Consider the following 11,792-nt stretch of genomic DNA (forward strand, 5'->3'; position numbering starts at 1 on the left):
ATGTCAACAGATTCATTCCTTCTGCTGTTAATTTGATCTCGACTTGCCGTGTTACTGCCCTGGTTTGTGGCACCGATATATGCTAAAGCTCATGTTCCTGATAAGAATGTGAAATACCCGCACGTTCTTTAAAAACAGAGCAGCATTCTACACTTACCTTTGTTTAAATATGTTTATAAACAGCCACATTAAAGAACATTCTCCATGGCCCAATGTTGAATGGCATTCAATATTCTGAGAAAAAAGCACACCAAATTTAATAAAGCCCTCATTATTGCCAAGGGCCTCAGTGTCTGTGTATATATAAGCTAATTGCTGTGACTATTATGCAGCTCCTTGGGCTCTGGGGGCAGCAGGGGTGACCATTAAGACAGCTTCATTACCTTAAAGAACAATAGAGCTCTCTTATGCACGTCAATCTATTCCCTTAATGTATAGCTGAGTCGGTCAACATTACTTCCTTTGTTCTCCGGCTTTGTTTAGCGACCAAATCAAAAGCAGCCAATTAGAAGTATTTTCTTAATTAAGGTGTTACACAGCATATCTTTAAAGGAAAGCCAGATCCACAAATCATCCACCCAGCACCACATTCAGTTTAGGATGGTCTCTGCTAAATGCGAAGTGAAGTCAATGGGTTCACACAGAGCATCAAAGACCTCAGTAGATCTCACAGTCTTCACCATAGATGTAAAATAACTATGCGTTAATAGGTGATAGGTGGGAGCAGTAATGAAAAAAAGGTATTCTAAATCTACAGCAGATGCTGCTGTTCTTCTGTGCTTCCATTCTTCATTTCTTCATTATTTCACCTCCGTGGCCAGTGAGAACTTCTGGCACACGTTCCTGCACAAATGAGGAAGCCATTGCTCACAAAAATGAATTCTGGGATATAAGTGAGGGTCATCCTTGTAATTGTCCTTTAACAACCATGAAATTTTCAGCAAGACTGTATCAGCATGGAGCCCAATCTACAGAGGAGCTGTGGGGGTTGTGGTGTGTTCCCTGCCAGGGGGGAATTTTATACACACTTCACCTTCTGCTAATTTGGGGGTCAGTTAGCCTTGCCACACCAGCTTCTAAGTGTAGTCCGCACTTCCTGGAGCAGCTGGTTTGTGTAGTGGAAGCAAGCTGTCCTCAGGATGTCATACTGAACAGGAGCTGTACATTAGAAATGTGCATCAGATGAGAATCTCACACGTTTATTATTCTGTATCTGTAATCTGAAAGTACACGATGGGTTCAGTTTGGACCTGAACAGAGTGACTGCTGTTTTTCAGATTGGATGATCATAATAGGATTTGTTCAAATAAGAAAATGGCAGGACATTTAACCAGAACTGCACAAAGCGTCAGACTAAGCTGAAGCTATTATGTTCAGTTTGACAAAGAGCTTATATTAGCACACATTGCTTTTGATTACACTGACAGTGAGAGATATTCATTATCAATTTTTAGTTTGCTTCAAGTCCTAAAGGTTAGAAAATGCATTTAACAGAATCCCATTTTGTTTCAAAAGCTGTTTTTCTGTGATTATGGTTTTAATAAAAATGTATATTTATGTTTCTGAAATTTGAAAATTCCGTTATCTGTTCTTAATGAATGAAATGTCTGATTTGTGTGGCTGCACTGAACAGAGTAACATTATGACAGCAGAATCCAGCAGTCCTGCCCCTCTGGCCCTGTGGGTAGCCTTGCTCTCCTCCGTCCAGGACTGAACACAAGGTTCGGAACTGCACGTCAGGACGGAAACAAGCCTCGCAGGCTACATTCCTCCTCTTCCTCAGGGGGGTTCCGGAGTGCGTTCCTCAGGGAACAGGGGAAGGAGGCGGGGCCAGGGAATGCATTCTGCCTCTGACGTCTACGCTCCTGCTCCAGGGTGTCCGAGTCAAATACTACCTGTGTGGGAGGAGTCACAGCAATTAGGGAAGGTCACAGGTGAAAGGTCATCACTGGCTCTGACCTCACAGAGGCACAATTATTGGACCCACCATAGAGCAATGGCCTCCAGGATGCATCTACTGTCAATTTCAGCTCCGGAGGAGAAGATGATCAATCACTGCCATTCATAAAGGGTGTGGCCTCTCCATCCAGTCATCAAAGCTCTGCCTAAAAAGAACATAGAATACTAACAAACCGCTCGAAAGACCAAAGGGTTTCTGCACTGAACGTTATGCTGAACAATTTGGTCAAGGAATACATAGTTCAAAAACAAGCTGATTGTCAGCACGGTTTCAGAGGCTTGGAAAAAGTCTTCCATTGGTACACAACAACAACGTTTAACGCCATGTCTATTTCCCTAGCAATCCAAGCATAAATAGATTTCCTTGATCTGCACTTGGCTTACGGTACACAATTGAGAGCTAAAAATGAGATGCATTCCTTATTATACCCGGGCGGTAGAGGACAGGAGTATAAAAGTCACTTGTGTGCCAAAGACAAATGTAAAGAAACTTCAAACACCCCCTCAAGCCTTGTCTTTGCTTTCATATGCCCGCCTTATATATTCCATTCATATTTCATATGGCAGTTTATTGTGATTAGTCATGTAAATAAAATGAGATTTCTTTATTCCTTTCTCTTGGTAATTTACATTTATATTGAATTAGCAGCAGAGGAGGTGGAAAAAAAAGAGGAAAGACTGATTATGCTGTGAGATTAGAGGCAGATCGCATCGCCATTGTGTTGTGTAATTAAAGCGGGAGAGCGGGAGAAAGCGCCCAGATGCTCCCTGGCAGGGTCCATTTTCATTTAGAAAGGTCCCTGCTACCTTTCAACACTCCTGAAAATATTTAATAGCCCGGCCTTTCACAAGTCACACATCCTTAGAAAGAAATATCAAACCCCTGTTTGGGATAACAAATGGCGCGGTGGGCCCGCGTCGGCGCAATTAAGGGCCGGCCGGATGAGGCAAGGCGTGGGCCGACGGGACCGCTTTGAAAAACATCTTACTCTGTTATATCGCTTCGTTAGGCCAGCTGCTCCTGAGTGCCACTGCTTTTAAATTCTTTTTTTTTTTTTTTTTAAGAGCTCTCGGAGAAAATTGAATAAGTGACATCGGTTTCCTCACCCCTTCACACGCGCTTTTTACCCGCTGTGTACGAGCGAGCCATGTCTGGAATTAATCATCTGACCGATCCAGGGAGAAAATGAAATAATTAAACAAACCCACGGTGCGAGATTAAATTATGTAAGGTACGTTTCTTGGCGCATTTCGGAGAATGTGTTGTTTACCACGATAAAGATAATATCACTCTGCATGTTGTTGAGTAGTCTTTTAAGCAATTTGTGGGAGTAAATACATATTTAGATGGCACATAACAGGCAAACAGATAATTAAGGTGAAAGACACCGGGAGGTGGAATCAAGAGTTTTGCAATTAACATAGGGGGAGAGGCTGTTTAACTGATCCAAACTGATAAGTGCTGGTTTGACTGACAGCTGTGAAATGAGTTTCTGGCATTTACCCCAAAGGTGAACTTAATTCCCATGGATCTTCTGTAAAACATACCCACAGGTCCAAACACACAGCTACTGCTTCTTAACTAATCACCCCAACAGAAGTGAGAGATAATAAAACAAAGAGCAAATAAGAGGAAACTCCATTCACCTTAATATCACAGCAAGACGCAGTGTTCACTGGTACAGCAATGAGGCATACACTCATTTATGTAGGTTCCCTCCATAAATGCCCTGGAAAGGGTCATGATTTATGGATCATTTTTTTAAACAGAATTGTTAATGCATTCACAGCAGTCTTTTCAAAGTTCTGAGGAAATTCACTTGTGAAACTTGTGCGTTTATTTACCTGCTCGCTTTAGATAAAGCCAAAGGAAGCACAGCCCGTGTCCCTGTGATCGTGGGGCGAGAACGTGCCCACGTTCTTCTGTAGGGGAGCTGAAGCGAGCTCCCTAAAAGCCTGCCTGACACCAGCCAGCGGGGGCCAGCCAAGCCTGCTACCCTCCCCTCTAATTACTCCATCTGCAGACCTGCACGGGCTCGGTCTCACAGTTAGGGAGTCCTAACTGTGTCAGTCCTCTCGCCGCAAGAGGAAATGTGACAGATGCATAATGGAGCTGAGGCGAGGCAGGAACGGGCAGAGAGACTGGGGGAGACGTGGGGGGGGGAGGGGAGTAATGAGGCTAATCAGAGAGGCAGGATCACTGCAGAAAGACTCAATTTGCCCCCGGATGAGCGGACATCTTATTACCTTGAGGTCACGCTGCGACCCCTGTAAATTCATATTAGCAGCGGCGCATGGGCAACGGCAAAAAGGCATCCAGACACGTCTGCTTCAGAGGCCGCAGCAGAAAAAAAGGAAGGTACAGCCTATGGGCTGGGATCATGGCACAACATTGGTATCATGCATATCCCTGCACTGCAGGTGATGTATTACAGTATCATATGCTACATGCCCAATGCAGGCATGGTAAAAGTACTGTATACTGTATGCTCCTATCATGGATAAATAGTTCCAGTGAAACCCTTATGTGTCCAGGAATAAGTACTTCTATCCGAGAGTGTAGAAATACCAGATCTACCTTCATGACAAATGGCAAAAGTACTGCATGTACCCAGTAAAAACAGTAAATGCACTATATTCTTTATACCCTCACAAGGAACTTTAAATGTACTATATTCTGTGTGTCCCCATTAGGAACAGTAAATGTACTGCATTCGGTATGTCTTCACTGGGAACAATAAATGCACTACATTTTGCATGTCCCCTTTAATAACAGTAAATGTACTATATTCTGTATGTCCCCATATGGAACAGTAAATGTACAGTATTCTGTATTTACCCAGCATAGATGGGAGAAATACTAGACATTCCGATTTATGGAAGGGTAGAATAACAAATATGCCCCCAAAAGAAACTGACACGCTAGAAGCACTGTTTATGTCCCCAATAGGAATGGCAGAATTACCTTGCCAGAAGAGCTGGCAGCAATACACAGGTGGATTATGGATCTTGCTGCTTTGAATTGCAAATTATATTTATTCCCATCTGAAGAGCTGCACTGAAGATTGGATCAGATTGTATCTGATGAGTAATTCTCTGCTGTGTGTCATCCTGATGAGAGAGAGATGTCTGACTGTATTCACACTGTTAGAGCAGTCAGGCTTTACTGATCGATATTAGCTCCCGTTATAAGGTCATTACCTGGGCGATAAGACTAATGCTCCAGTAACGAATCTCACAGAGCAGCATAATCCATTATCATTTAATTACTTTGCACAATGACAACAACAACAACAATAATAACGACAATTAAAAAAAGTTACAGAATATTCAAAGTGCAATAATGATAACGAGATCTTTTAATACTCAGCCGTTTATATCCGTGATCAAAGACCGTTTTAATGTTCAACTACAAAATACTAATACCCCGCATCATTATTCACGCATGAGCATACAGCCATTGCGGTAGTGTATCATTTGTCTGAGTCTCAAACCAGGATGCAGAGCTCAGACTCTGGCCCCTGATGAAGTGGGCGGGGCTGAGAGAGAGACCCCAGGGGGCTGGGTCTGACGGTAATGTGTGCTGTAATGAGCTCTTTAGTTAAGAGGTGGAGCAGGTCCAGCCAGCTTTTCACAGGCCGCTCTCTGGCCTCTGCCCGCTAAGGGGGCCTAGCAGGCTGATGGCGGACCAGGGGGCGGAGATCAGGAGCTGTCAGTCAGAGAGAGTGCTGAGGGGTCGCAGCAGTGGTATAACTGTATGTTGTACCTTTATCAAGCCAAGTTTGAATGAACTGCTCTAGTTCTCAGATTTTCAATTTTAAGATATGATTAGTAATAATAATAATAATAATAATAATAGGTGTTACACTCATGGTTCTGTTGGTACATTCTGAGTAGTAATGATTACTCTAAGAATGAATACTCTTAGAATAGTCTAGTCATGTTTTGTCTGAGCTTTGTAGATATCATCAAGACATGCTGAGTTTTTTTTTTCTTCTTCTTCTTCTGCAAGGAGCGTCAGTTGATGGCCTTTAGCCAATGAGAGGCAAGTGTCTTTTATAGTTAATGTATGTGTTTTTTCCCCCGTGATTTTAAGATGATATGCTTGCGACGCTGCTTTTCCATTGTGGCTTCGTTCAGTTCCTTCACATGCATATTCAACTCATTTGTATTTCAGCGTGATTGCCCCAACTTGCATTTTAATATGCACATATTTAAAAAGCTGCCCCCAAATAGGAATGTTTCTTACCGTCCTGTGCCTCGAGGGTACATGCCAGAGAACCACACATTCATGTTCTCTTTCATCGTGATTTCTAGTCAGTACCATAGAGGGCTATGTTCTGTTTTTAAACATCCCGTAAGGTCTTTGACCCCAATCAGAACTAATTTTTGCAAAAGCATGTAAGCGGCGTCTAAACAATCATTTCAGTTGGATTTTCCAAGAGGAGTGTTGTCAAAAACGCCTTACTTGTGCAGGAATGAGTAAATATAGCTGAGTGTTTCTTGCTTTTCGATTCTCCGTATATTACAATCTCTACTGATTGCATGCGGCCGTTCAAATAAAACACGCGTCTGGGCACAAGGCGTAGCTCTTATTAACTTGGAGCCGCTTGGAGCGGAAGCCTGAGAAGATGACGTCGCAACCAGGTGGCAGTGTCTGATGCCAGGTTTAAATTCCAGTCGGAGGATAGTGGATGTGCACAAATGGTTTTACTCTGTCTTTCTGCGCCTGAAAGGGGACCTGGTTGTTGCCAGCTAGCACAGGTTAGAAAGTGGTGCTCCCAAATGAGCGGGTTGCTGTGCACAGCTGGTGATTCTCGGAAACGAAAATAAAAAGGTGTTATTTATCTATTCAGCAATAGCTAACCCACTGTTCGCGCTCATTGTTAAAATAGTCCTTTCCCCTCAAACATAAAGGCTTAGTGAAGCTTTGAGATATAACCAGACAAGACACATCTACGTTGTGGATAACAACCTGCGTTTAGAGAGGAATGGCAGCTGAAACTAACACATAGTTCTGTAGATTCATCTTGTTTCTGTCATAAGGATGTTCATACTAAGTTACAGAAAAAGTAATATTGATAATACATATACTATTCTTACAATATTGCAACCATTATAGCTATTATTCAATTATTGATTGAAGCCTAATTGAGTGTCCATTCATATTCGGTTATTGGAACCAACCTGTTCAAACTGTATTTTTGCCCAACAAACTCTGACTCTTCCCTATCCTACACTGAGCCTTTATATTAAAGTGGACATACTTACAGTGTATTATTTTAACACCATACCCTGTAGTCCTATGCAATGTACCTTAAGTCCATTATGCACGTAGCATTACATCATCAAACTCCCTCTTGTGCTCACTCTAGTATAGAACCTGATGTCATGTTATTGGTCTGCATAATGACGCTTACCATTGGTTGTGGCGCTACAGCAATAACTCACAAAATAAATGTACACTTAACTTGTAGTTCATGTTCTGTATACTTAATGCAGCTTTCCCATGTGTGCCCATTGCACATTGCTCAGGACGGATAACGTCGGTTAAGTGTCAGCTAAATCACTAAATGCAAATGTGAGATGTAGAGATCACCTGAAGTCATGAGCAATGGCGTCTGTAAACACCATAAATGTCATCCAAATGAATACAGAAGCAGAGAGTTTTGTCTGACTTCAGTTTCATCATCCCCTGCAGGGGACCCGATCACTCAGCTTGGGGAAATGCCAGTTAGCAGAGAAAAGACAAACTTTCTCTGTTTTAGTCATCAAAAGTGCACAAAGGTACCTCTAACCAGCCGGAAAACAGCAGTATACAAGGTTAGGGGGAAAGTGTGTAGGTGGACTTGTGGAGTGATCTATGATCCGAGGGTCACCTCCTCAGCTGAGTAATATGAATAAATTTGAGAGTGCACATTTGAATGTAGTTAACTCGAGGGTGTTTTTGGTCTTGCAGTGACTTGTATGGCTATCTTCTAACGCCTACCGTTTCAACTTTAGCAAAGTTCACACAGAAAACATTGTCTGGCATTTCATTTTGAATACTTCTTTTAAATAGGATTTTGTGGACAGAAGAGCGAACAGTTCTTAATTTGTTGAAAGTAGTGTCTTGGTTTTCGCTGTACCTGCACGCACCAATCCAACATGCATGTTTGAGATGTGTTTTTAAACAAATATCCATAATAGAAAATAAATGGTCAAATATTGTTTCATTGTAAGCAAGTCTTCCAGCCAGGCTATAGCATACAAGGCTTTTCAACTGTCACTGTCCCTGTCCACATATAGATGGTTTTGATGAGCTAAGGATAGGGGTTAAACAGTGCCACCCAGTGGTGAGACTCATTACTACCTGCACAGCAGTCCCATAGGAGAGCACAGTCCCTCTGTTTGCTAAATGAATCTGTTTATTCCTCATGCCCATAACCAAGGGTGAAAAATGGTCCATGCCTCAAAAAGGGATTACCGCAAAACCACTCAGAACTTTCTGGGACCTGGCAGGACCATATAGAAGCTGAAACATGAATGTGATACTGTGAATGAGTCATCAGTGTATCCATCAGTCAAAGTTGTCAATGATTCTGATATTTAATCAATCATGTAGAGTGATTAGTAGCTCATTGTAGCTCTACCAATTATCAGGGCTTTGAAACCTCACGTAGATCATCACTGTTACTAGCCCACTGGCCAGAATACAACTGGATGCAGCCAGATATGGTGGATCTAGCCCTCCATTCAGGACTTGAAGGACCCAGAAATGTCTAGCCAACTCTTTACTTTGCAAGGCTTTTCTGTGATTGGCTGTTTGCACTGGATTAACAGCAGCAATCACAATGCCAGTGCATGGGAGGTGTAATGCTTAAAATGAAGATCTCAACCTCCACTGCTAGACAGCCACATTGTCTGCTGGTTTTTAGCATGATTCAGTTTATTCACTGACGGGATAAGGGGCCCATATACTTTGTTTTCAAGGCATAGATTCAGTAAAGGAATATAAAGCATCAATACCTCTATGGGTTAATAAAAAAATATGACAATACAATTCTCATTAAAATGATTAATTATAACTTTTTTAGATGTAATTGCAGTTTTATATTTGCTGCCAGAATTTTTGGCATTTAAAATGTTTCACATCTACTGTTTTGCTTTTGACATTTTCGTAGAAGTCTGAAAAATGTTCTTTATGAATAAAATTAGTTATTTGCATTAATTAGCATTAATTATTGCATATGCAACATCAGCTGTACTGAGGTACTTATTGAAGAACTTCACAATACATTCCCAGACACTTTTTATAATTCCCTTTTATAACTCAATTTTCATTTGTACTTCCACTGCAAATCATCTTTGTGACAGTGTCTCTGTGAAAATCGCTATACAAATGAAGTTGAGTTGAATTGAATTGAATTTGAAATATTTCTCTTGACATCACTTAGAAACTCTTCTGGAAAATACCACTTTTGCAAATGGTGTCAGTCCATTCAGCAGAGATTGTAAGATTGACCCTTATTTGACTCCAATAAATAAATGAGACCAGCTAATTTCTTATAAATAGCAGAATGATGTGAATTACTAATGATATTGATGCAACAAAACAAATATAAGTCACTGCAATAAAATGTGTTTGATCGAGCTGTAAATTTCCAATACTTTCACAAACTGAAAGATGGATTTTACCCAGCATATTTTACCATTTTGATCAATGAGCTGTAATACATATATATATCCTGAAGAGGGAGGTATTGTACTGTGAAAAAGCAAAATTCTTGGTAGGCCATTGCCAAATTTCTCTAAGATAATTAAGCATTAACCTAAGAGGTGTTACCAATTAGTGTATTTTTATAAATAAAATAACAAACATGCATTTTGTCAAGTGCCGCAGTAGCTATTTATTAGCATGGCACTAGCCCTTAAAATCACAGGAAGATACCAAAGGTGTGATAACAAAAAAAACCCTAGTATTTGTTTTTTGTTATTTTGCTCCTTACCAGCAAATGCCTTTATTATGCAAAACCTCCAAAGACTTATACTCAAATTAATTAATAAATAAACATTGAAATCTAACATTTTGGATCCTAAATGTTTTTGGCTGAAGCTTTATTCTTCCCCACTCATCAGTAGATGTGACCGGTCCCACTGGCCAGCTGCAAAGGTACTCATAACCTAGCAACGCCAGCATTCATGCAGCCATCCAATCCCCTTTCAGGTGAAAAAAAATGTAATGTCTGTCACAGCTGTGGTGGAAGGGCAAATGCTCTGTTTATCTAAGTTACAGGAACTCCAAGAAACACAGTTATATTACCCAAAAATGCATGTGATTCCACCTTCATTTGGGAGGACAAAGCCATTTAAACAGATGGGTAGAGAGAGAAAAGTGAAGAATTGTGTCTGCAGGTCTGTAAAGTGCACCACTGCACATCTGATATCAGGCTTCAACCATGACCCTGATGGCTAAGACTACAACTTTTACAACACAACATGTACACACACACACACACACACACACACACATGCACACACAACAAACACAAGCACACACACACACACACACACATGTCTCTGTGGGCTTGTCATGCTGTCTGCTGTGTAACCCCAGCCAGCACTGTACAAAGGCAGGGACCCTGCAATATTTTAGAGGAGAACATTTTTCCATCAACCACCATTTTAATGCTTCATAAGAGCACCAAGAAAAGGGATTTAAAAATCCAAAAGCTGAAGAATGTAGAACCGGCTGAATAAATACAGTACTGATCCATCAAAAGCAGAATCTGTAAAAGACGAAGAGGGTGATTCCACAGACCTCAGCTGTGGAGAAATAAATCTGCAAATCTGAGGCAAATTTAATTAGCACCATGACACAGGGTTCCAAGAACAGTTTGTGCTTCATGCTGAGGGCTCGTAATACACATGAACTGAAAGCACAGCATCAGCTCAGAAGGTAATTAGCCCCATTTCAACTTTATCTCTCACCATGGGAGAAACACAGACTCACTATTTTTAATACAGTGTTTCAGTAATAAAAGCATAGATACAAGGGAAATGAAAACGATAGACAAATGTGTATACTTATAATGTGTGTATGAAGTAAAAAATAAAATAAAAAGAGGCTTTCATCTGTATTCTGGGATGCGCTGTCACACTGGCACTTTTAAAATGGAGCAGTGAGATGTTTACCTATGAGGCCTCACTTTATTCTGCTGCTATTAGCAACTCTACTGGATGAACATGATTAAGGATTAAATTCCACCATTACTCTTCACAACTCTGATGACAGACACCCGTGGACACTTCCTTCTTTTCAGACATTGGTTAAATCGGTGTATTTAATGTTGAAAACTATTTATATTTTCCCCCAAAAAGAGAATTCTAAGGAATTCAAAGGGGTTTGACAAAGAAACAATACAATGTTGTTTTTCATGTTAGGTGCCAATGTTCTGGTCTTCTTCAATTGTACCAAAGACCTTTCCTAGTCCCTTTCAAATGGCAATCTGCAAAAAAGCTTATATATGCTATATGTATTACACTAATGCACATAATATCACATAATATGTCCGTATTGTATTTATATTACAGTAGGTCCACTCCTATTTCTTCAGAATAAAGGTGGTAAGGATACTGAACTAAAACTAAATTCCAGTTTTAATCCAATGAAAAACAGTGGTATGGGGAAACAGACAGATCCATTTCCTTTTTATTACAGTCAACAATTTTAATGCAACCAGTCTGTACCTACAGTATACATAGAAGCACATTCATTTAGATCTGTCTCTTCTAGATAAGCGCACAGTGTCCAAAGATGCACTGGACCGACTAGCGCAAAAAATATATAATTA

General features: G+C 40.7%; 1 long non-coding RNA gene across 2 annotated transcripts; it reads right to left on the minus strand.

Annotated features, from left to right (window-relative positions):
• Positions 1-826: 826 nt before the first annotated feature.
• Positions 827-6,589, minus strand: LOC135254309 (uncharacterized). 2 transcript variants are annotated; one of them, XR_010329832.1, is made up of 3 exons: positions 6,428-6,589; positions 1,988-2,105; positions 827-1,895 (listed from the first exon to the last, which is right to left on the minus strand). It is a non-coding gene; the product is annotated as an uncharacterized LOC135254309 (long non-coding RNA). The 2 variants fall into 2 exon arrangements; XR_010329831.1 differs by having other exon boundaries at positions 6,209-6,589.
• Positions 6,590-11,792: the final 5,203 nt, after the last annotated feature.

This window comes from Anguilla rostrata, chromosome 4 (assembly GCF_018555375.3).
Source record: "Anguilla rostrata isolate EN2019 chromosome 4, ASM1855537v3, whole genome shotgun sequence".
Classification (NCBI taxonomy): domain Eukaryota; kingdom Metazoa; phylum Chordata; class Actinopteri; order Anguilliformes; family Anguillidae; genus Anguilla; species Anguilla rostrata.